General features: G+C 40.9%; 1 long non-coding RNA gene across 4 annotated transcripts in view; it reads left to right on the top strand.

The window, feature by feature from the left end:
- Window positions 1–25,332, top strand: part of LOC144262644 (uncharacterized) — a 51,855-nt gene extending 26,523 nt beyond the window's left edge. For 3 of the 4 annotated variants that reach the window (XR_013345578.1, XR_013345579.1, XR_013345576.1), the window contains one exon: window positions 24,452–25,332. This is a non-coding gene — a long non-coding RNA (uncharacterized LOC144262644). Of the gene's footprint in view, window positions 1–8,101; window positions 8,217–24,451 lie in introns of all 4 variants that reach the window. The other variant, XR_013345577.1, reaches the window with a different exon arrangement.
- Window positions 25,333–26,748: the final 1,416 nt, after the last annotated feature.

The raw sequence follows: 26,748 nt of genomic DNA, 5'->3' as shown, positions 1-26,748 counted from the left end.
TCCAATAAAACCCAGCATGTATTTAAACACTGGCAGCAAAGAGGATAAAACTCCATGGCCTAGTGGGCCACTTGTCAAGGATTATATAGGTCCCCCTTTTCTAGCAAGAAAATAATGCACAGATTTTTCTAAGATTATTTTCTTCCTAAATTCATTTCCTTCCCCCACTTCTTAATTGTGGCAGGTCAGTTTTCCCCAGTCCTCCACTCTTCTTCAGTGCCATATAAATGGGTTTAAAAATAGTTTGAAGAGGAAGGTGAGATTGAGGGTCCCATTGGGAGGAGGGATGGAACATTTACATGTATAACAAGAATTTCCAGGGTTATAATAAAGGTTTTAGAAGGAATCTAAAACCTCATGCTTCAGGATTTAAGCGAATCTCTAACCTATATTAGGAATTAGGAGGAAACTCCCACTTCTGCCAACTGTAGCTCTTCTCTTCTCCTTCCTCCCCCCCCCCCCCGGGTCTTCCTCAAAAACTTTTGGTACTGGCTACTGTCATGGACAGGATACAAGACTAGATGGGCCAGAGCTTTGATTCAATATAGTAACTCCTATGATTAAAGATCAAAGGGGTTGGGGGTGGGGAGATAGTCCTTTGCCTCCAATCCTACTTCTTCTGACGTATTGCACAACACAAGTTGTCCTCTCCACTTATTGCAGTATCAGTAAAGCTCTTTAAACATCTTGACTCTAACCTACTATTTCTGAGTTGCTCATTACTTTCATCTATCATGCTGAAAAAAATGTGGTTTGACCTCTGCCTGAAAATGAGGTTTGTTTCTAAAGTTTTTGAGCAAAAGCAGTTTGAGTTTTTGAGTATGATGGCACAAATTGAGACTTGAATAGCCTAGGCCTGAAAAACATAGGCCAAGATCTTAAAAAGTAACCAGTGATTTTGGGTGTCCAACTAGAGACATCTTAAAGGCTCCTAATTTTTCAGAGGTTGGGTGCTCAGTGCTTTCTGAAAATCAGGTCTATTTAAGGTGTCTCCAGTTGAGCACCCAAAATCATGTCAGTCTTGAAAATCTTGGCCATATTATGGGGTTTCCAGAAGTCATTCTTGAAGTTGTCTCATGAGCCTATCCTGGGAAAATGAGTCCTTTTAATATGTCATAACTGTTGTCTGCTTCTAACAGTTAGATACTGTTCTGGCCCTTATTTGACTTGAGCTGGGTCATAATTCTGAAGAAAGATGTATTTATCCATATAAAATCAATATTTTTTTAAAATTCTTGTTTAAAGATTATTGAATAGTCAGTCTAGTTTGAACCCTCAAGTTCTGACCTAGTTTAACTTATTTGTGTAATCTCCAGTGCTTCCAGATATTGGCAATGGAACAGTGAGGTCAGAGTAGGTAGATCAAATTCCTAAATCAATCTGTTTCTGATTCATCTTTGAAGCACAGTTCCAGATCTTCAGTGTAAGCCAAGTTCTCTGCAGCAACAAATGTTTCTACTTCCCTGGGTGTATCGAAAAAGTAGCAGAGGGGTAGCCGTGTTAGTCTGGATCTGTAAAAGCGGCAAAGAGTCCTGTGGCACCTTATAGACTAACAGACGTATTGGAGCAGAAGCTTTTGTGGGTGAATACCACTACATGCATCTGACGAAGTGGGTATTCACCCACGAAAGCTTATGCTCCAATACGTCTGTTAGTCTATAAGGTGCCACAGGACTCTTTTGCCGTTTTTAAAAAAGTAGGTATGTTCAGTGAAATCCGAATGCAATTTGGCAAGCTAGAATATGGAGATGATGCTGCCTGCCAAAATATAACCTTAGTGGAAGCTCTTCTCTGTTTTCAGTAGACCTGGAATATACTCATACAAGATCTCTGTTGCCTACACATGGAAACACAGCGGATGTCTTAAAATATTTATATTAAGTGACTTGCATGTAATAAACAGCTGTAGAGGCACTTTTAAACCCTGGGTAGTTTCCTTGCTTGCAATTTCTGTTCAGGCTGTAAGAACTGTATTATAGATGTGAGAGTAATTCAGACAATTGTTAAATGAGCAGCAAAGAACACCAAATCTCTGGGTAGATTTTATTTTATTTTTTTGTCTTGTAAAACTGCTATATAGCACCAAAAGTGTGCTAGCTGCTTTGTTCTGGCCTCGGAGAATAACTGGTGGGCCTACAGACTGAATCCAGTAAGCAGGCATAATGTGGCCGACAGACAGAAGACTTGTGGGCAGCTAGAACTTAAACACTTCTCTGGGAGTCCAGCCTCAGAACATAGGCAGTGGGAGAATCCAGAGAGCGGTGCAAAGAACCTATAGGATGTCTCTTCCTCTAAAATTTCCCATGGTTGGAACTGTACTGGTGATAGCAATGGTGGTAGCACAAGTGTAGACTAGCCACCAGTATTCTAACTATTGTCAAGACATTTGCACTGGTAGAGCTGTGCCCAAGTTAATGATGGGAAACTTGGTAAGAAAAGCTAATAAAGACAAGATCTGAGAGATTGGGGATCAAGACAAGAAGAAAGGAAGGGAAGTTAAAGGCAAGAAAGAATGAAAAAGTGCTTTTCAAAGTGAGGAGAGAGATGATAAATAGTTAGAATGGAAGTGGGGAAAGTAAGGAGACAGGACTAAAGAGAGCAAGAAAAGCAGTTTGTAGCTTGAAACTTAGTACAAGTGCATGTTTCTTCATTATATTGTATTTCCCTCACCGGTATTATAGAGCCCTAAAACTATAGCAAGCTGGTGTGGTCCTTGATGCTGCATCAGTTAGACACGCTTTCTCTAAATGCATCCAGTGTAGAGGAAAGACTTATTCTTCTAGATTAACACTTCAAACCACAGAGAGAGGAAGGTGTTCAACACACTGAATTCTGCTAGACACTTTCACCCTGTCTCTCTGCTATTGAAAGTCACCTTTGACCCCTAACTGCCATCCGAAGGCCCACTTAATTTAGGCACCCGTAATTTAGAGGCTCCTCCTCAATGGAAAGCTGAATGGTAAAGCCACCGACTTTAAGTTGCTGAGCTACATTTGGAGGGAAGTGTTTTTCGTAGATTATAAAGAAAGGAGTGACTGTTCTGATCTAGTCTGACTTCCTGCACAACCAAGGTCATAGGACTTCTCTGAATTAATTCCTGTTTTCTCAGAGTAGGTTTCCTTTCTAGTGGTCTGACTGAATACAGTTCCCTCAGGATGGGTATGGGTACGGGAAACCCAATCTGGATCACTATTCAGTAATAGCAGAAATGGGAGGGGGAAAAGTCAGTACCAAATGACACACACACACAGTTTCCAGGACGGCGGGCCACACATGATTTAGAATAGGAACTCTTCCCCACTGAGTTATATTTGAGTTGTGCAGAGAACTCCCTTCTCATGTAACACAAAACTAGAATGTAGTTATGGTTTACACTTAATCTACCTGTTGTAATGGCACTACGTATACATCATGACTAAAGTCATTTCAGTGCCAAATGACATAGTAGCTGTACAATGAACTATCTGAAGAAACTGACAGGAAATATAATTGTATGTAAAAACTAAACAGACAGTGTATGGTGACTGAAGGTCACAACCATGGATATCCTGAACTCCATAGAATCCCTGGTTCAAACACTGGTGTCCTCCTTGGAATGATGCTATTGTGTATAGACTTACACAAGGCCCTTCAAAATGTCCTCCTTTTGTTACCCACATACACATTATCCAACTCAACTGTCCAGATTGAAATATCACAGAGTGATGGATGAAGGACAGTCGGTATCTAACAAGCTATCTAACAGATTTTTAAACCACACAGACTCTGACAGATGCCAATCTAAGCAGCTGTGGAGAACCTGCAAAAGGGAGATCTGTACAGGGAATCTCTTCAGGAGATGGGAGAAGACAGCATACATTGGCCAGAACTCAGATGAGTATGAAATGGCCTTGGAGTATAGCTGTTCCCACATTGCATAACAACAGTATCCCAATAATGACGGATGACACGTCTACCAGGCTTTAAATCAAAAAAGGCTGGAGGAATCACTTCTTCAACTCTACAGCAAAAAGCTGCTCCGTTGAGAAGACAGTCTCTCATTGCTTCATGTCTTCCATCTAGAAGGGAAGCTCGATGTCAAGACAGTTTGGCTTAAACAGGTGATTGATCAAGCCAAATGGAGTCTCCATCACAAGGTGGTCAGACTTCTAGTCAACTCTTGGCAATGCAACAATTGATTTAGCTGTAATGTTCAGGTTCTTCTCAAAAAGACAAGACCAAAAGAAAATGGTAACAGATGCTCTCTCCCAGAGTTGTCCAAAATCTCTTATAAATATCCATACATTCTGAAGATTGGGAAGGAGAGTGATGTTGATAGCCCCTTGCTGACTTAGATCCTAATTCTGACTTGAAGAAGTTTGCAGCTTGCTTTCCCATGCAGAAATTGTGCTCGTTTGCATTCTGTCTCTCCCATAGGGTCTGATCCTGCATCATGGCTGCATGCTGACCCCAGCTGCATGGTATTTGAAAGGAGAACATTCAAATGAGGGGGGAATTAACAAACTCATTATCTAACGAGCATCTGTGAAGAAGTTGTTCCACAGCACATACTGTTAGACGTGACCGATGATCCTGATGTTTGGTAAGGTCCATAATGTAGTCTCAATTAATTCTGTCAGACATGTCCTGGAATTTCTGCAAGACAATCTGACCACAGATACTAAACTTTGGACCTTTACAGTGAAAGTGGCAGCTTTATCCACCATACTGTTGACAACTATCAGAAGAGGATGAATCTCACTATACCTAGACATGAAGAAGTTCCGTGGTGGGATGGGATGGGGGGGGAAGTCTCCAGTCAGTCCTCCTTTGGTGCATACAACACAACCCTGAGGTTTGTCTTCTCCCTTCTCAGGGTGTCTCCTGTGAGTGGCACAAAGTGAAATGAAAATGGATGAAAATAGAAGTGTGGAACACATGCTCCCATTCTAAGTGACATTCAGCCTGGAAGAGCCACCCTGCAAGGGGACTCCTTTCAGGACCAGCACTGCAAACTCTAGTGCTGGGTGTGGTTCTTAAGATGCTACATTTTAATATTGAGGGGAAATCCGTGGTGAAAGTGGATATCTACTTCCACTTAACTACAAACTTTGAAGCACATGTAATCTTGCTCCAGGAAACGCACTCCACCACCAAAGCACAACTGCTAGTTCTGTGCTATTCTGTCATAGCTCATCACCATCACAAGCGCTTGGGATGGCCTCTTACATTAGAGAAGGGTTGTCCATTCTCACTGAATTGACATCTAGTCATAACATCAATCCTGAGACATCAATCTGGCTACTTTTCCAAGTAACTTTCCTCATAATCATGATTTCAGCCAGAAGGATGTCAGACTCAGGATTCTGTCCATAGATCTATAGTATTGACACTTCACAAAGAGAAAGTAGTGCTCAGAATGAATTTGGCCTTAATGCCCAAGTTGAATATCTTTATACAAGAGTTAATGCTGAATTTATTCTGTGAAACTCTTACATCGCTCAAAAAGTCTCTGCCGTATGCTAAATGTCCACAGGGTTCTCAAGATCCATATAGAACACACAAACTTGCTGAAGTGTCCTGTACAATCCAGCCACCAAAAGCAAGAAGCCTCAAGGGTTTTCAGTTTCAAGATGGATCAAATGGAGTACATTGGAAGCCAGTAAAGCAAGACATCTGACCCCCCTGCTTCAAAGCAGAGCCATGGCAACTATCTGTGTGGAAAAACTTAATGCATTATTTGAGGAAACGTTGAAGGAAGGTGTTTCGTGCTTTGTCCATGCTTTTCATAAAACAAAGATTTGCAACATAGGGGTGTGTGTGTGTGATGCTGTTTTGGGAAGATGCATGTTACACTCCGTGGGACCTTAGTGATCAAAGAGACCAACTGTAAATAGTAATGCATAATATGTAGGAATTTTTGTCTTATCTAGCACTTGGCTATGCACTGGCTATACACTGCTGACAAAATACTATCATAAAGGATCTGTGTACCTTCCTGAACAGAAAACATGAAAATGTATCCCTGCTTACCTGCACATTTCCTTTCTTTCTCATAGGAAGGTTCACAAATCTGCCTAACCTTACATAACTTCTTATAATGTGGGACAATATTAGTAGAATCAGGAGGAAGAGGACATATGCGTTGACAATTTTTTTATAAAAATAATTTTTAGTATCTCTGATCTCTTCCACACTGCTGCTTATAGAAGTAACTTATTTCATAATGGCTGGGTTGTCAGTAACTGGGTCACTGCTGCTCTGTTGCTGACTAACAGGTCAGGTTTTGCCCCTAAACAGCAAGCACGTTGAAGACCCAATTTTTTTTTACCTAATGGTAGAGACAGAAAACTATGGTAAGTGCACAAACATTTTTGTTCTTGTATGGTATTAATTGGGCTCAATTTCTAAAAGCTACACACACCTTGCAGGTTTCAGAGTGGCAGCCGTGTTAGTCTGTATCAGCAAAAAAAAATGAGGAGTACTTGTGGCACCTTAGAGACTAACAAATTTATTGCAGCTTTTCAAGCCACTATTTTATGGGGCTCTTGTTCCATTTATCCTGGTTACACTGATTAGAGTGTTTTCCACCATAGACTCCTTGTTTAATATTGCAAAAATAGCTAATGCCATAACTTTCAAAAGTGTCTAATCCTTTTGTGTGCCCCACTCCCATCCTCACTCGTGGCTTTCGGATGGTGCTGAGTGCAGCTCCCATTGGCTTCAGTGCTAGATGTACTGATTAAATTGAATTAAAATGTACTATTTTTGAAAGGTTCGTGATTGTGGGTATGGTATTTGGTGCTTAAAGTCCTCGTACAAATACTTAGTATGCAATTTGACATTTAGAACTATTGTAACTACTGTTCTGCACTAAATTTTAAGGGTTTCTTTTATAGAAGAAAACCTTTCTAAACAGATGGCAGACTACACTTGTTAGATGTGTTGAATTACCGGATAAGGTGATTGCACACAGAGATGCTTTCTTTTCCATGAAAGCTGTAAAACAAGCAAGCACTCTAACTGGATCTGTAAATAGATTGTCTACTGTCTGTTTTCATTGGTGAAGTATCTTTGCTTCTAGTGTCCTTAATGAGATTCAGCAGCTGCTAATGGGATTATATAGTTTAGCTTCTAATGTGTGAATATTTCTTTCATTTTAAAAGATGCAAGCGTTTTTTCTTTTTAAATTTATTTTATTAACCACAATTTCTAAATAGCCCCCTTTTTTTTTAATATTTGATATTGCAGCGTATGAGCAGAAATAGTATGTGCTAATGTGATCATGTACCATATCAGGCTGTGACATCGTATTCTAGAAAACATATTGTGCCAATCTTGAATTGTATTCACTTACTGAAAAGGTTGTCTAAAGATATAAATCTCATAGCCTTGTATCAGTATAATGTAAATCATCTCTGTGGTTAGACTGAAATTTGCATTTTACTAACTCTTATGGAGGAATAACAGGTTCAGAGACAAAAATAGCTGGCCTTATACCCTGATATGTTGCTCTAATTTCTCGTCCTTGCTTTGGTGTGAATAACTTTCCTTTCTTTTTTCTGAGAGGGCAGTTGGCAACTTTCATGTTTAGGGTTGAGTTGGTATGGGAAGCCTGTTGGAGTGGACAGACTGTCCACAGCAAAGGCAGCCAATGTGTATAGATATAGTTGTTTTGTTTTTGTTGACAGTTGATTGGAGTTCTTGTTGAATATCCTATGGCAAAGTCTTCCAAAAGCCTGGCTTGTTTTTTGTATGCTGTTTGACACTTCTTGATCCAGGGGATCATTACTTGAGGTGGTAACAGAGTTGGATCCCTATGTATGTCATGCGAAGGGCAAACTGAAAAAATGTTGGTTGTAAACCTTCTGACATTTGATATCCTAAAATGATAGCTTGTGGGAGATCTTCACTGAACAATGGGGATTATATGGTTGTGTTAGAGAGGCGGTGAATCAAAGAACTTTTGAAAAGTTAGATAACTTTTTGTGTTAAATGCCCCCTCAGAGGTCGCTTTGTGGATTATGAACATCTTTCTGAACCTGATTTAATAGTCATTTCAGCCCTGAAGTTTACCTCTAAATGCTATATGAAAACAAATTGCTACTTTTTTGTTTTAAAGCTGTTGTCATGCTTATGAGAGGTCTCACTTCAGCAGCTCTGGAGAACAAAATTCTCTATCTTCAGAATGAGCAGCAGCTGGACAGGATTTTCTGCGTGGTGGAGGGAGAGTATAGGTAAGCTACTGTGCCTCTTGGATTTGAGTCTTGGCCTCTGCTAACAATGGCGCTAATTTTGGTGACTGCTTATTTATTGTATGTCCTCTTATCCTAGTTTCCAGTAATTCCAATGAAGCATGGTGTAGCCCTGTCCTACCAAGAGGCAAAAGTGTCAGTCATGGGAGACTCTAAATATCCATTCCCTACCCTTTATCTTGGGGTTATTTTTCTCGCTCATTAAAGCTAAAGAGATGGAGTCCTCAATCTTCTGTTCCAACAAATTGCAGCTTTCTTTTTCCTTTTCTCTCTTATTAGATTCACTAAGAGGAAAAGGAGGATGGGATTGGGAGTGGAGGGGAAAGGGAGGGGGCAGAATAGAAACAAAGATGAGAAGTCTACTGTGGAAACTCCACTTAGTCTACAGACTTGCTACTGACACCTTCTGTAAATGCCCCCTTCAATTTGTACGCCAGTTTAGTGGCTTTAAATTTAGTGTATTGTTGACCCTTTGATACAGCCCAGTTCTGGAACTGCAGCACTGATCAAAAAATCCTCCATAAAGGAAGTACCTGTCTGCATCCCTACAACCCTTGGCAGGCTTCTTTGCTTGCTCCAGAGGTTAATACAGTGAAGTAGCTGGATAGGCTAGTTGCATCAAGTAATGACTTCTGAATACTAGCTGGATGCTCTCAATTCTATCCAGGAAGAGCATGAAACAGAGTTGCAGTTAGTTGTTTGATTGTCCTGCAGTGCTTCTGAGATGTTCTGATGTTGTGAAATGGGCCAAACTGAGAGAGGAAGATGTATTATCAGGTCTAAATCCATTGTATGGTATTTGATGTCTTAAAAGGCTGTCTTGGCTGCAGGTTACTTAGCTGAGAAGTAGCACAATTAATGGTTTTAGTGGGACATGCCAGATTCTGGAGGTGAATGGAATCATTCCATTTTAACAAGATGACTCATAGTCCAGAATAGTACAGCAAGATGTGATTTAGCAATTAATATGGTGGAGGAGACATGATTTATTTATTTATTTATTTATTTGGCTGCTTCCATTGCCACGGCATTGGCTCACAAAATTCTTTGTGCCAGAGCCTGTCCCTGTCTGCTCTTATCTTCAATAGTTAACACTTTATTTCTTTCTTTCAGCTTCTTGGGTGAAGCTGGAAATTTATGTTGTCTATTACTGATGGTTCTTTCCTGCATGCTGTCTAGATGTCATGCTGGAGAAGATAACAAATAGAATTACAGTGTAATACACACCTGCTAAAAATACTAGACCAACTTATTTTATGCAAGCAAAATATGAGTTGATAACTTTCTACCACGAATGAATGTCTTGGATTCAGTTCAGTAGCCACATGATTAAAACAGCACCTAGCTTTAAGAGTTGACCATTGGACTGGCTTTTTCAAAAGTTGCTATTGAAGTAAATTTTGCAGCACTGAAAGAGTTAAATTGAAGTGTCCTATTCTAGGATTATGATTTTATTTATTTATTTATTTGCCTAAGCTTGGGGTACAGCATATACTATCATGATGTGAACTACTGTATTGTTTCATTTCCTTAACATAAATAAACCAATCTTTAGCAGTTCACTAGATGGTGAAGGGTTGATTGCTAATTAAACAAATAGAATTGCCAAAGCATATGTAGGAAGAATTATAACTGACACAGTATTTTATTAAATATTTCAGTTACTCCTGCCTCCCACTGCCAGAACTTTCAATCCATGAAAATGTTAAGTGTCCTGGTCTCATTTCAAAAATTTCCCCCTTGTTTTATGTTGCCATCATGTGGGCTTGTTCTAGTGTGTGTGTGTGTGTGTGTGTTCAAAAGCAGGCAGGAGGAAAAGGGAGGGTGAGGGCAGGGAGGCAGAACTGAAGCCAAATCAGGACTTTTTAAATTTCTCTACTTAAATAAACGCTACCAGAATCAAGAAGATATATATTTTATATAGGCTATTTATTTAAGTAACTAAAATATATACATCTTTGATCTAATGTATGGTATACTCTTTAGTGGTGACTCTTTCTTTGCTACAAGTCCCTTGTTATGACGTATCAGTTCTCTGAAACTGTCATATCAGTGATATTGCTGTCTCTGTAAACAGAGTATATATGAGCTGGCTCCATGGCTCTGTTTGTGCAGAGAATTAGTTGGGAGACTCCCTTCCAACAGAGGAAATGAGCTGATGAGTATAAGCTCTTGCTCAAGATTGTTCACATCTACAGAAGCTGTATTCTCTACAGGGGAAAAAAGGACTTGGAATCTTGCCACAATGTGTCTGATGTTAATGAGTGGGAGAAGCCACATGTTCTTTGCCTGCTTCAGCACTAATCTGCTAATTTGGTGAAGGAGTGATAAAACTAAAAAAAAGAATGGAATTTGATTAAATGTAATGTTAAATTAGGTGTAATGCTGTTAAAACAGACTGGGTTGTGAAAAGTACTGTCCCTGCATGCATGCCAAAACCAGAACTAGAGTATTCACCTAAACCTTTTACATTGAGAGGGGTCAGATAAAATGGGATAATAGGAATAAGAGTATGTACTGGAGAATTTATTTTTTGAAGATTGTTTACAAATTACTAAGAGTTAAAATGATATATCTGTAAAACTTTCTCAAAATTTCAAGTTTGAAAGTTCCAAAAAAGTTCTGTATTTATTGCTTATTAGATCTTGCTTGTTTGGAAGCCTGAGGTTTTTCAGTAGCAATTTAGAACAGAAACACTTTTGCTTAGCTTATCACTAAAATGAAACTCTTAAAAGTCCAAAGCTGTGATAAAATAATGTTAAATAATCTTTCCTTCAAAGTGCAGTTTCAAACCTTTTATTAAAGTGACTCTACCAACTTAAAAATTGCTCCTGTTTTAAAATGTTTTACCTATTATTGTTAAACATATGATCTTATAAATGAAATATTAGGTAAATACTTCTGTATTTTTTTATCTTTGTATCTTTGATAGTACTTTGTTTATAGTCTATTTCACTTTGTCCTATTAGAGTCTTTCAGGAAGCAGCACAGGGACTGGAAACAGGTTATTTGAATCTACTTGTAACTTTTTTAATGGATGAGATTTCAAGCTGACAGTGTCCCTTTCTTGAGTGCATCTTTATCTAGAAGAACTAGGTCAGTGGGAAAAAGATGCATTCCTGACATCACTCCCCAGGTGTTCTGTCACACAAGTAGTGCAATGTTGAAGTGCAACCACACAACAAGGCTTTATAGGCTGGAATCTGGCAAATGGCATTCATTCAATAGCCTTGCTAGTTTGGTTAGTGGGTGTAGTACCATGTTAGAAGCATCTGAGGGTGGGGGCTAGATGGTAAGGAGAAAGGTGGGAATAACTGGCCTAATCATAGAATATCAGGATTGGAAGGGACCTCAGGAGGTCATCTAGTCCAACCCCCCTGCTCAAAGCAGGACCAATCCCCAATTAAATCATCCCAGCCAGGGCTTTGTCAAGCCTGACCTTAAAAACTTCTAAGGAAGGAGATTCTACCACCTCCCTAGGTAACGCATTCCAGTGTTTCACCACCCTCCTAGTGAAAAAGTTTTTCCTAATATCCAACCTAAACCTCCCCCACTGCAACTTGAGACCATTACTCCTTGTTCTCTCATCAGCTACCACTGAGAACAGTCTAGAGCCATCGTCTTTGGAACCACCTCTCAGGTAGTTGAAAGCAGCTATCAAATCCCCCCTCATTCTTCTCTTCTGCAGACTAAACAATCCCAGTTTCCTCAGCCTCTCCTCATAAGTCATGTGTTCCAGACCCCTAATCATTTTTGTTGCCCTTCGCTGGACTCTCTCCAATTTATCCACATCCTTCTTGTAGTGTGGGGCCCAAAACTGCTTCTTGTAGTGTGGGGCCCACACTACTCCAGATGAGGCCTCACCAATGTCGAATAGAGGGGAACAATCACATCCCTCGATCTGCTCGCTATGCCCCTACTTATACATCCCATAATGCCATTGGCCTTCTTGGCAACAAGGGCACACTGCTGACTCATATCCAGCTTCTCGTCCACTGTCACCCCTAGGTCCTTTTCCGCAGAACTGCTGCCTAGCCATTCGGTCCCTAGTCTGTAGCTGTGCATTGGGTTCTTCCGTCCTAAGTGCAGGACCCTGCACTTATCCTTATTGAACCTCATCAGATTTCTTTTGGCCCAATCCTCCAATTTGTCTAGGTCCCTCTGTATCCTATCCCTGCCCTCCAGCGTATCTACCACTCCTCCTAGTTTAGTATCATCCGCAAATTTGCTGAGAGTGCAATCCATACCATCCTCCAGATCATTTATGAAGATATTGAACAAAACCGGCCCCGGGACCGACCCCTGGGGCACTCCACTTGACACCGGCTGCCTACTAGACATGGAGCCATTGATCACTACCGGTTGAGCCCGACAATCTAGCCAACTTTCTACCCACCTTATAGTGCATTCATCCAGCCCATACTTCTTTAACTTGCTGACAAGAATACTGTGGGAGACCATGTCAAAAGCTTTGCTAAAGTCAAGAAACAATACATCCACTGCTTTCCCTTCATCCACAGAACCAGTAATCTCATCATAGAAGGCGATTAGATTAGTCAGGCGTGACCTTCCCTTGGTGAATCCATGCTGACTGTTCCTGATCACTTTCCTCTCATGTAAGTGCTTCAGGATTGATTCTTTGAGGACCTGCTCCATGATTTTTCCGGGGACTGAGGTGAAGCTGACTGGCCTGTAGTTCCCAGGATCCTCCTCCTTCCCTTTTTTAAAGATTGGCACTACATTAGCCTTTTTCCAGTCATCTGGGACTTCCCCCATTCGCCACGAGTTTTCAAAGATAATGGCCAATGGCTCTGCAATCACAGCAGCCAGTTCCTTTAGCACTCTTGGATGCAACTCGTCCGGCCCCATGGACTTGTGCACGTCCAGCTTTTCTAAATAGTCCCTAACCACCTCTTTCTCCACAGAGGGCTGGCCATCTACTCCCCATGTTGTGATGCCCAGCGCAGCAGTCTGGGAGCTGACCTTGTTAGTGAAGACAGAGGCAAAAAAAGCATTGAGTACATTAGCTTTTTCCACATCCTCTGTCACTAGGTTGCCTCCCTCATTCAGTAAGGGGCCCACACTTTCCTTGGCTTTCTTCTTGTTGCTCACATACCTGAAGAAACCCTTCTTGTTACTCTTGACATCTCTTGCTAGCTGCAGCTCCAGGTGCGATTTGGCCCTCCTGATTTCATTCCTACATGCCCGAGCAATATTTTTATACTCTTCCCTGGTCATATGTCCAACCTTCCACTTCTTGTAAGCTTCTTTTTTATGTTTAAGATCCGCTAGGATTTCACCGTTAAGCCAAGCTGGTCGCCTGTCATATTTACTATTCTTTCGACTCATCGGGATGGTTTGTCCCTGTAACCTCAACAGGGATTCCTTGAAATACAGCCAGCTCTCCTGGACTCCTTTCCCCTTCATGTTAGTCCCCCAGGGGATCCTACCCATGCGTTCCCTGAGGGAGTCGAAGTCTGCTTTCCTGAAGTCCAGGGTCCGTATCCTGCTGCTTACCTTTCTTCCCTGTGTCAGGATCCTGAACTCAACCAACTCATGGTCACTGCCTCCCAGATTCCCATCCACTTTTGCTTCCCCCTCTAATTCTTCCCGGTTTGTGAGCAGCAGGTCAAGAAAAGCCCCCCCCCCCCCCCCCAGTTGGCTCCTCTAGCACTTGCACCAGGAAATTGTCCCTTATGCTTTCCAAAATCTTCCTGGATCCTTCCAAGAAGGTGAACTTTGATTTAAAGGTAAACTGCTAAAGTTATTTTAAGAAATAAAATTGAGTAGCTATAAACTTGCACATATGATCTGTTATTAAATAGCTAATGCACTTGTTTTGTTTAAATGCTTGAAAAAATCTCTTTTTTTCTTTGCTCACCTGTCAGTTTATTCAGAGTTTTGTCTGCCCTGAAACATTTGATTTACATCACCACAACCTGCCTCAAAACATTTGGTGCATTCAGGTTTGCAATGCTGTTGTCTGTAGCGTAAGCTTGGAATGCTACTGGTTTTTGCCAATCTTAAAAGAAAAGATGCCATTTTAAATTCTTAGACTAAACAAGTCAGAACTAATTCTGTTATTGAGGCAAGGTCTTCAGCAGGTTGTTTTTGTTTTCTTTTTAAATAAGCTTTGCCATTTACCTTTTATAGAAGCTAGAATTCCTTTATTACTGTCTAATAAAAGATCTTTGAGCTCAACGATACAGAATAGTCTATACAGCAAAAAAAGTGGACTGCACGTTAACTATTCCATTACTGCCTTTTGATTCACATACTCTAGATACTAGTAATGTTGTTAGTACTTTCTGAAGAGAGGTTTGACAGACTGAAGTTGCATGATGAGCACCTCCGACTCTTTCAGTATGCAGAAGGAATGCTTAAACTTTGAGGAGTTTATTTTTGTTACATATTTTGAATGCATCAAAAGCCATTTCAGATTTTTTTAAAAGGGGTGGGCAGGACCTGTAGTACTAAATGTTCATAGAGGACATATGGTAGACACAAGTGTTTGGATATGGCAAATTTGAGATCCTCAAAGAAAAGTTAGTGTAGAGACGGGGGGAAACTTGAGTTTCAAGGGTCCTTGTTCATTTAGGAACAAGACTGAAGAACCAGCAATTCCAGTTTGCAGTCTCAAAACACGAGTTAACCTAGGTAAACATGACAAAGATTAACAGTTCTATGGCATAATAAGAAATAGAGGTGTGCAAAAGTTTCACAGTTAATCCCCAAACAAGGTGAAAGTCCCTTGTGAACCTTTTACCATCTTTAATAAACATTTAGTTGCGTTTGTCAATAGAAATTCTGTCTTCCTTTCTAACTTCGTGACCAAGCACCTTGGACGGACTCTTTTGAGAACATCTCGTTAGTGCTAGGCATGCTCAGACACTTAATACAAGCATTAGCTTACTTATTCCCATTCTGTGAACAGGGCACTTACCCTTTGGTTGTGGCAGCATAACAGCCTGCAAGTTATCTGAACATCAGTGAACACTTGGAGCTACTGAGTTTCAGTTTGGGGTACATTTGGCCCAGCCTGGCTGGGTTCCTCTCTTCCATCAGGCTCCTGGGGTGCTGTTAGTCCCATCTTCTCCTCTATAGAATGGTATGACAAGGTGAGATTGAACAACCATGGAATCTTCTGGGTGATGGTCATTTGCCCCTTCTTCTAATTTCTCTCCCACTCCTGTTTCTGAAGTAGGAGGATCCACTTTGATCCACCAGTGTTTCTTTTACCTCATTTAGACGGTAGAGATGCTCCAGACTGAATTCCTCTATATTTATATGGTTTGGTTTATAGGTTCTATCTATGTTGCCCCCCCCCCAAAAAAAAGTAAGGCAAAACTTAGGAGTCATGAAAATATGCACAGTAAATACACCAATGAGGTATATTTGAAACTCCAGTGCACTGAAACTCTTGGCTTTAGCACAGCCCTAAATAGGAAACTAAATCATTTGCCCAAAGAGACCTCTTTCCTACTTATACAAAATCTAGCCTTGACATTGATAAGTCATTAATGCTTTTCATTTTCCAAGTCCTTTACCAACACAAATGAATTCTCACAATATCACTACCTTAAGTATTACCTTTTTTACACATGATAAGAGAAGATAAGTGTATAGCCCTGGGGAAGTCAGCAAGTCAGTGTCCGAGCTCTAGCTAATCTAGTTCTTTATATGGCTACTATCACTGTGATATCGGAGCCATGGTTAGAACTCAAAAGTTCATTCTTGGGTCATTAAATAAACCATATGTTAACATATAGTATCTGCCACTTCGATTACCTGAATATTGTTTGACATTGTAAATAACACTTTTTATCTGAAATTGATAAACACCTTACATGCGTCTAGGCTTTGCTCTAGTTCAGCTAGAAACCTTTAGCCTGTATTTTTGGGTCTCTGACCAGTTCTCTTTATTTGGTGTGTACTGTTCTAGTGTTCTCTTAACTCATACTTTTGCTTTTGAGGATGATTTTCTATTTATAACAAACAAACAAGCCCATACACACAGTGTCAACCACTGAATCTGCAAATTCTTGCCAAAACTGACCAACTAACTATAGATTAAGTGTTTTGGTTTTTTAATGTGTACATTAAGGTTCTAGGTAGGCCATATAATCTTTGCAAGTGCCCTGTGAAACAAACTGAGTATAATTATTTTACGTTGTAAGATAAGAGCCATGAGAAACTACTGAAATTAGACTATATGCAGCAAAATATTTTTCTGCAGTCTGCCTGGCTGAATTGTAATGCTAGTTGTATAGAATGGTTGGATGCCCATTTGAGTGAATTAACCAAAGCTAAGCTCTGCTACTAGAACTTTCCAAGTATGCTGATATTATCTTAACCAGAAAGACCTGTCAAGCATTTCCTGCAACTCTTCTGGAAAACCAGGGGCATGTGGGAAACAGAGCTGCTACAACAGTTAGTATGTGCCCATCTGAATAATGCAATGTTCCTTTCAGAGGGAAGCTATATTTAGTTATCTTTGTAAACACCCACAGGCAAGTAACAGTATAGTCTGAGGAGCTTCAGGGGGTATTTGTGAAAGAAGAGTTGCTGCAAAAAACATTTGGGGCTTTGGGGGTAGGGGGAGGGGAACAGGGGATGAAGAGTGTAATAGGTTGTCATAGTGAAGAGATCAATGATAACCAGTGTTGGGGAGAAGAGGATAATTTTCCCAGAAGTGAGCCCAAATGCTGATTCGTGATGCCTTCAATAATGGTGGAGGAGGAGGATGGGATGAAACTTGAGACATTTAACTAGCTTTGTTTAAAAAAAAAAAAATCCCTTCAACATCTAGAAAATGTGCAAATCATTTTCACGTGGTATTGAAGTGCAGACCTTGAGGAATCACCTACTCCTCCAAGAGTTTAACTTTCTAATTGATCCTTGACTCCTGACTTGTGCCAAACCTATTATATGACTGCCTGTTTGTGCATGCTAAGAAATAGGTAAAAAGCCTTACTAACCAGTTACAGGGGTGACAAATAGCAGTTTTTTAGGTTGTACTGACACCTGGTGGCAGCCAGTTTACTAATCCTTAAAACAGGTTGTTCCACTCAAAGATGGGAAAATAACTTCATACATTTTCAGCTCTTGCTCTGTCCTTCACTGAGCCAAGAAACCGTTTGGCTCTTCTGCTAGCTATCCTTCCCTCCGTCAGATTCCTGCAAAGTTAATTCAGAGTGTTTGTGCAAAACCTAACTATAGCTGTTCCTTTCACACAAGCTTGTAAAACCATCTGCTGAACCTTTGTTTCACAGGTTTGTCTTACGGAGTGGCCCTCGCAGCAGTTAGTGTTAAGAGGTGTTTTATGTTTGGAGCCTTTTTTTTTTTTTTTTTTTTTTAAAGTGCTGTAAAATCCACAAACTTAGTGAAACTGGCCTGAAAATGAGTATGCCAGTTTAGGGTATGAACTAGTTTGTGCTGCAAATTTAGGATTACTTGGTCAAAGGTCTCCTATAGGCCCAACTCCAAAATGTCCTGTTTTTAAAATGACTGATGCATGCCATTGGCATGCAGTTCTGGGGATTCATGTGTGGAGCAGAGAATAACCATGTTGATTTCATGATGGTTACACAGTGTAGTTAAGTCAGTCTGGGTCCATTCCACAGGTAGACTGTGATACTGGGATGGGCAAGGAGATCTCTGGGGGTAGTTCATACATCTGTATGCCTCCAGAACAGGGGTACACAGCTTCCTGGGAGTGCCTCACAGGGCTTTGGAGACCCGTGAGGCATTCTGGAGCTTCCATTTCCCCTTTACCCCCTCCCCACAGAAGTAGAAGAAGCCCTGAGCTCCTTCCCTAATCAGGGGAAGAGATTCTGGCCTTCCTCATAACCAGTTCAGGAGCCAAGGGGTGTGCAGAGCTCCCTGCCCTCCACTAGGTCCTGATATGAAGCAAAAACTCAGCAGCTCTTCACTGATGCTGCCTCCACCTGGCAGATACACTCCTCACTCGGTCAGCTACCAGGTTCACTCCTTAGCTTGATCCTCCCATCCTGCCCAGAATGTGGAGGGGGCAGGAACAGGAGCTGGTGGGTGGTGAGATGTGACCAGGAAGCCACATCATGCCCCCAGCCCAGGATACCTCCTGGTCATACCTTCCTCAGTACTACCACTTTCTCATTATTTAAAAAAAAAAAAAAAAAAAAAAAAGCAGCAGATCAATAACAAAAGTCTCTGTTAATGGGGAATTAGGGTTGCTTAGCAATGCCATGCACCCTTCCAGAAGCTTGCAGCCAAAAGCAGATGTATCTGAGAACCAAAAAAACCACTTAGCCACACAATAAAGGCATTAGAAGAAAAAGAGGAAATGCAGTTATGGTCGTGCTTCCCACCCAGCCCAAAAGCCTTGAAAGTGCCTCTGAGGGTATGGTCATATACCACTGGGTGTACACCTCACCCACACCCATCCCTAACAGCACCTGCCATTTTCTCTGTGCCCGTGCACAACTCCAAATCTGCACTCTTATTCATAAGCTCCCAGAGACCCTCACCATGCTCCAAGCCATACCATTGATCTAGTGGTTCTAGCAAGGTGTTTGGAAACATCTACCTGGATGTTAGGAGTGTGTCAGGACTAAGGTAATGCCATCTCCCCGAGGGACTCCTTAGAGCAGGGAATAGATTTTAAATACTTCAGGGTTTCCTTGAAACTGCTGCTCTTCGCTCTCCGGGCTGACCTCGAAATGTCTTGGGGAGGGATACAGCACTGAATCTGCCTGATGGCGGTGATCACTTGCCTCTATTCTACTCTACCGTCCATACGCCTATGGCAGAGGTGAGTTTTTTCAGGGTGGGCCTTGAAAGTGGGCAAGCTGTCAACATCACAGATTTTAATTGGGAGCTTTCCCATTCATAAAATACAGCATGCGGGAGCTTAAAGTCTAACTAGTGCTGCCTCTGCCAGGCTATCCAAATGATTCAGTGCCTCCCCTTTCCATTTGAATGGTGGAGTGCGAAGGAAGCAGAAGTGTCAGTGAGATACAACAGAGAGTGTAAGGGAGCATGTAAATGAACTGTGATCTCAAATAGTTGTGAGCATGTCGCATATTTCAGATGTGTATGTACTTGTGTAATATGCAGTTGTCCCCATGTTTGCAAGCTCAGGCCTAAAGTTCCTCAGATACTTGATTTAAACTCCCACTATCAGGATACAGTTTGGCCCAAAGATTAGGAAAAACTGCTGTGTGCATTAATATACTAAGTGTTGGGTTAATAAATATACCAACATGCAACAGAATTGTGAAAACATCGTGTAAGTGCGCTCCTAACTTCAGATTTTTGTGATGACTTAAGTTACCTAAAAGAGGAAGAACTAGAGACTAGAATTTCTTTGAAATCCTTCTCTTTAGTGCTTAATGTGGAATAAAAGCTCATGAAAAGACCACAGTCTCTTTAGATACAGGCTGTCTGTATCTTGCAAATTGGGGTCTGTGCCGGATGGCCATGGTTCACTGATTTTTTTTTTTAATTTGGTTTTACTTTCTGCTTTCTTCAAATCACTCTGTAGTCTTTCTCTTTGATTCAAATCTAGTGACTGATAGTGGGTTGGTGGGGTGAATGGAAGGGTAAACGTAATGAGAACAGACAGTTTGGGGCTAACCCAGGCTCAGGCCCACCAGTACTGTGCTACTTTAAGTATTGAGAAACAAGATTTTCTTCCAGCAGCCTACCTTTACCCCCTCCCCTCCCCACTTCCCCAGACCTTAATTTCTTCTTCTAAGCTGTAGTCCTATACAGTTGCTGCCCCACTTTAACCCCAGCAGGTCCAGCTGTGTCAGTGCTAGGAATTCCTACCTACTGTGATTCTGCTGCTCTTTGAGTTCACCATGTTGTCATGCTTGGCATTGAGGCATCCTGGATAACACTGCAGAGGGTATAATGAAGTAAAACACTGAATTCAAACAACATAAATTGGCTTGGATAGTGACCTTTTTGAAGGTCCTGGACCTCCATTCCACCTTAACATCTCTGCTCCCTCCCCCATAAAAGCACACAGATACTCTGCCAATCCACAGTTTTAGCATGTGAGGCTCCAAGATGTAGATTAATAAATCTGCCCTTAATCGCCTCCCTCCCCCTGCATTCTATCTGGAAAATACTGTGGATTTTTTGACTCTTCCAGAAGCACATTAGTGTGACTTAAAAATGCATCTTTCTACCTCTAGAAAACTTGTCCATTATTTACATTTTAAAACAAAAGTCTATACCACATTCTGGTGCATTGATATCCAGAATTCCAAGATACTATAAATTCTCCTTTATTTCTCACTTGTGCACCAATTGGTGAAAAGCTGAAAGAATAAATGGGCATTTCTGGGAATCTGGATCTTTTTCTGACAGTGGAGGTGGAATTAAGCTCCAAAACAGAGGACTCTCCACTGAAAATGGCCTGCCACCCTTCCTTTCCAGTTAAAATGAGGACTGTTGGTTCAGGTGTCCCAGCTGATTCCAACTTTGTAGTATTTTTGTAAGTTATGAGGCGGTCTCTCTACTAGCTGGAGCCATCACCCTTAAGGGCTATATAGGTCAAAAGCAACACCTTTAAAATCACTCTGAAGCCAAAAGAAAGCGTGCGTATCGCAGAGCATGGTAGTATAGTGTGGCACAGCACTTATAAGCAACATCTGCAATCTCTAAAATTTCAGGTAGGGCTTAAAGGTGTGCAGCCCTAGGTAGCATCCACTGCAGTAATCGTACATCGGGGTGAGATTGTCGTGAATAATAGTGATGAACTCTGCATCTAAAAGGAAAGGTTGCAGTGTTCTTACCAGACAGATGGGGGAGAAATACCCTTCGATACTGCTGCTGCCTGGACATCTAGTAGTTCATGGGGAGCCAACATACACCTCCATTTTGCAAACCTGTCTAACAAATGGTAGTCATGCTACTTCAGTTAGGAGGGCTGATATAATCTCTATTATTTCTCCTATCCCCCCCCCCCCCAAGCTCACAAACACTACCTCCATTTTCGTAGGTATTAGATAAAATATCTGATATGCCGGGGTAAACACTGATTATAATAAAACCAAAATTAAAGACATACCCTACATGTAGTAATAGGTGCCTTTTCCAATAGGGTACCCATTCCCTTGCCATCCATCTCAATCAACTCCTATGCTAATATAAATAAGAATGAAGGCTGAAGGGAGATGTGGTAAATAGATAGAAAAGTAATAAAAATACAAAATATGTGCTCAGTGCAATCATTTCACTGCTACCCTGTCCTCTACCTGTTGTCTCTTGTCACTTGTGTTGATTGTAAGCTCTTTGAAATGGATTGTCACTCAATATGTGTGTGCAGTTTGATAGTGATCACAACTGGGGCCTCTAAGTGCTACTGTAATATAAATAATAGATTAATAAGTTTCTGATAGGATGCTATAAGGTAGCCAGAATATGCCTAACTTTAGACAACCAACTTTGAAAACTATTCTCCACATAGAATTCACAATTAGGGCTGTCAATTAATGGCAGTTAACTCACACAATTAACTCAAAAAATTAATGGAGATTAAAAAAATTAATTGTGATTAATCACACTGTTAAACAAAAGAATACCAATTGATGTTTGTTAAATATTTTGGATGTTTTTCTACATTTTCAAATATATTGATTTCAGTTACAATGCAGAATACAAATTGTACAGAATTGAATGTCTCCTGCTGTGTGTTTTACTCACATCCTGCCATATATCATGTTATAGCAGTCTCAGATGATGACCCAGCATGTTGTTCGTTTTAAGAACACTTTCACTGCAGATTTGACAACACAAAGAAGGAACCAATGTGAGATTTCTAAAGATAGCTATAGTACTCTACCTAAGATTTAAGAATCTGAAGTGCCTTCCAAAATCTAAGAGGGACAGGGTGTGGAGCATGCTTTCAGAAGTCTTAAAAGAGCAACACTCCCATTCAGAATCTACAGAACCCGAATCACCAAAAGAGAAAATCAACCTTCTGCTGGTGGCGTCTGACTCAGATGATGAAAATGAACATGCATTGGTCTGCACTGCTTTGGATAGTTATCGAGCAGAACCCATCATCAGCATGGACGCATGTCCTTTGGAATGGTGGTTCAAGCTGAAGGGACATATGAATCTTTAGCACCTGTTCTCACTTTCAGGTGACATTGTAAACAGGAAGCAGGCAGCATTATCTCTTGCAAGTATAAACAAACTTGTTTGAGCGATTGGCTGAACAAGAAGTAGGACTGAGTGGACTCAGGCTCTAAAGTTTTATGTTTTATTTTTGAATGGAGTTATTTTTTGTACATAATTCTACATTAGTAAGTTCAACTTTCATGATAGAGATTGCGCTACAGTACTTGTATTATGTGAATTGAAAAATACAATTTATTTTTTTATAGTGGAAATATTTATAATAAAAATAAATATAAAGTGAGCACAGTACACTTTGTATTCTGTGTTGTAATTGAAATCAATATATTTGAAAATGTGGAAAACATCCAAAAATATTTATATAAATGATATTCTATTATTGTTTAACAGTGCAATTAATCGTGATTAATTTTTTTAATCGCTTGACAGCCCTATTCACAATGAATATGTGAAAATATTCATAACTGAACTGTAAGACTGTACCTATCAAGGTTATGTCATGACAGGTAATCTGATGACTTTGGGTTTTTTCTTTGTTTGGTCAGAGCCCCTGGAAGAACTAACAATGTTTTCCTCTAAAGTTATAATGAAACCCCATCAGAGGTGTATCGACAAAAGGGTTGTGTTTAAACTACCATGGGAATCTTCAGCTGAATTTTCTGACTGCTTTCTTTCTCCGTTTAATAGAAGTGTGGTCCCTTCTGACAAACATACTGGCAGTTTAATTCTGAGAAAAGTCTCCTCTTTTTAACTAGTAACAATTACACATTTTACTCTTTCTTCTTTCCCTTTTCTGAGCTTATGTCTATTTTCTCATTTAACTTGTATCTGCTCCAGCACTAGACCATCCTGCCTCTTAAATGGTTGGCTGGCACTCCCAAAAGACTGGCTTCCCAGATTCTTTTCACAGAGTGTCTCTGACGAGCACCCAACTCCTGACCCTATTAAACAATTAAAATGAAATTTTTAGGCATTGACATATCCTGTGAGTGCAAAATATAAAAGTTGCATTTGTGTTAATAGTTGCTAATTAGAGATGATTTACTCCTCATGGAGAGCTTGAGGTGAGCAGCAAACCTTTTAATTCTTTACGTACCTTCATGTTTGCCAGCTGGCTGCAAGTGTGGCACCTAATCCCATCTAGAGGCAGTTCACCTGGTCCTGTGGCAGGCTGAATGTTGGACGTGAACTAAATGTTCACATCCCTTTGAACTTTTCAGACTTGCACAATTTTGTGACCCTTCTACATATGCCAAAGTATCAGCCACTTTCTCTCTCTCTCTGGATGATCTAGTCACCTCTATCTTAACTAGGGTCAAGAGTTCTAAAAATGAGTGGAAGAATCAGACTGCTAAATAACTGGCCTGTTTTTTCAAAAGTGATGCAATTGATGATATAGGAGTTATGCATGAATGGTAAACTCTAGTCCAAATAAAACTTAGTTTACGACCTTATGATGATACTTCAGATTTTATCCAATATTCTTTGATTCAAGTGAACAGCTTGATTAGAACAGTACCAGAACCAGTCCTGGAGTGAGTTCAAAACTTCTGTTGATTAAGCAGAGTATTGTAAAGCCCTCTCTTGCCTCTTCAGCAACAAGCTAAATTTTCTCTTCTGCGGCTGGGTTAATCTTAATCCATAAAATTCCCCATATTGTGTCTCTTTGGCAGTAGCAGTGTTATGAGTATGAATGAATACTCCTTTATGTTTACATCATCTAGCACACAGTGGGTGCTTCCAGAAATAAAACATTACAAATAATGTAGTATGGCCTGTTCTGCAACTTCATAGGTGTACTACAGGCCTTAAAAGCAAACAACACTTAATACTATATATTTTTCCCATCCTGCTTCCTGGCAGGTAGATTGAGTACTTAGACTGTCTGGGTGGCTATTTCCAGTAGATAAAGTTGTTTTCCACATTCCTCTAACCCATCACTCTAGGTCTTTTTCTTTTTTCTTGTTACTATTAATTTAAAACTTTGAATCTTGTTTGGACAGCATATTGTGTTCTGTATTTTCCTTTTGTTAACATGCTTCTGTGCACTCTAATTAAAATGGTGAAATATCTTCTGTCTGCAGGCACAGCTTTGTCAGAAGTTGAGCTGGCATGAAGTCTTGAAACACAACTGTCAAACTGATGGTGGATATCCTCTGGAGATGCCAAGCTAAATGTTCTTGTGAACTTTCATCTATTATTCCTCCCCTGTCACGCACCAAGAAAGGAGGACAAATCTTGAATTTTAAAAAAAGTGTAAGAATTTTGTGGTATAAAAATGTACTGGATGTTTTTCCTCCATTGACGATGTCTGCATATTTCCTGCAGTTTTAGTTATGAAGTCTGTACTTGGCCAGCTGATTTGTGATTCATTCTTGAGAGCTCTGAGTGGCAGGTACTGTAAACATCCTACACTCTCAGCTGTGGAAAGTAAGGAAGCTGGGAGAAGGCTGTTTACTCTCTCTGCCTTGGAAAGCAGCTGGAGGGAAGAGAATGGAGAGTATTGCAAGTTCAAATGTCTCTGCTCTAATCATATTTACTGTACTTCAGAAAACTTGTATTTTGTATCTTACATTCTGGTGTCAGTATACAAGTAATGGAATTATGTAGTGATGTGAAATTTTAATGAGAAAGGAGGGATGTGTTCTTAATCTGCTTCTGTGGCTTTGCTGGTATGAGAGAGTGCTGAGTGGTAGCAATTAAAACAGTATGGCACTTACAATCTGATCTGGTTTTTTGTTTGTTTCGTTTAAATGGTGGTTGTTTTTTTAATAGAATGGCTCCAAGACAGTAGTTTATTATTTTTTGCTTATAAATATAATGAAAATTAAAAGTACTAGTGTAGCCATAACTCTAGAGCAGCGGTTCTCAACCCAAAGTGGGACAATCCTGGGGGCAGCTCCACCCACCCTCTCCTCTCCCCCTGCCCACTTCAGGCCCCGCCCTCTGGCCAGGTCCTAGGTGGGAAGCTGGAGCCAGGTAGAGCATGGCAGCTGTTCTTCTGGCTGGGGGTGCCATGGAGCAGGCAGCTGTGGCATTTCCCCATCTTCTGCTGGTGCCCGGGGTTGTGGCTGCTCCTCATCTCCCAGCCCCCTTGCACTGCTCACACAGCTGGTCAGAGCTGCCCGGACGGCACCAGGCCCAGCAGAGGATTAGCCACCGGCACACAGCCCCAGATGGGTGGGTGGCCTTCTGAGGTGAGTCAGGGATGGAGGTGGCGCTCTATCCCTGGACCCAGCTGTGCAAAGCTGGCCAGAGCCCCACTGGTCCTTGGCACCCTCCTTCCTCTTCCCCCCCAAAAATAGAAGTCAAACTACGTGTATGCTCAGGATTCTCACCCTGGCCTGGAGCCCCGAGTTCCCTCCCCACTGGGCCCTGGAGTTTTTCTAGCACGTTGAGGGCCTCAGAACGTAAAAGGTTGAGAACCCCTGCTCTCGTGTTCTAAAATGAATAAGGCTCCCAAAAATCAGGAGACTTTTTTTCTACTGTTTTCTGAGCCCTTAGGGTTCACCTTCGAGCCCTCGTGGTTGTGGAGTTTGAACTTTTTTTAAAAAAACAGGAAGTTAAGATTTTGTCAGGATCTCACTAAGGGTATTGAACAAATACCCCATCCCTTCCTTTTTCCATCATTGACCACACCCCTAGAATGCACATGTGGACACCTACTTATGGCTTTTTGTCCAATCATGGTTTGGAAAAAATTTATTTTGAAATGAATTTAAAGTTAGATTGACTTGAATTTCACTTCCTGTTCTGGGTGTCTGCCAATAGGTTTGAGTTTGTGTTTCAGGTACATTTTACAATAAAAACACGTATACTGAATGCTGCCTCCCCTGCTCCACTCTCCTCATTTCATCACAACCCCTCATAGAATCATAGAATATCAGGGTTGGAAGGGACCCCTGAAGGTCATCTAGTCCAACCCCCTGCTCGAAGCAGGACCAATTCCCAGTTAAATCATCCCAGCCAGGGCTTTGTCAAGCCTGACCTTAAAAACTTCCAAGGAAGGAGATTCCACCACCTCCCTAGGCAACGCATTCCAGTGTTTCACCACCCTCTTAGTGAAAAAGTTTTTCCTAATATCCAATCTAAACCTCCCCCCCTGCAACTTGAGACCATTACTCCTCGTTCTGTCATCTGCTACCATTGAGAACAGTCTAGAGCCATCCTCTTTGGAACCCCCTTTCAGGTAGTTGAAAGCAGCTATCAAATCCCCCCTCATTCTTCTCTTCTGCAGGCTAAACAATCCCAGCTCCCTCAGCCTCTCCTCATAAGTCATGTGTTCTAGACCCCTAATCATTTTTGTTGCCCTTCGCTGGACTCTCTCCAATTTATCCACATCCTTCTTGTAGTGTGGGGCCCAAAACTGGACACAGTACTC

Source organism: Eretmochelys imbricata, chromosome 3 (genome assembly GCF_965152235.1).
Source record: "Eretmochelys imbricata isolate rEreImb1 chromosome 3, rEreImb1.hap1, whole genome shotgun sequence".
In the NCBI taxonomy this organism is placed as follows: Eukaryota; Metazoa; Chordata; order Testudines; family Cheloniidae; genus Eretmochelys; species Eretmochelys imbricata.
Note: the sequence above shows the minus strand (reverse complement) of the source record. Positions and strands in the feature narration are given on the sequence as shown.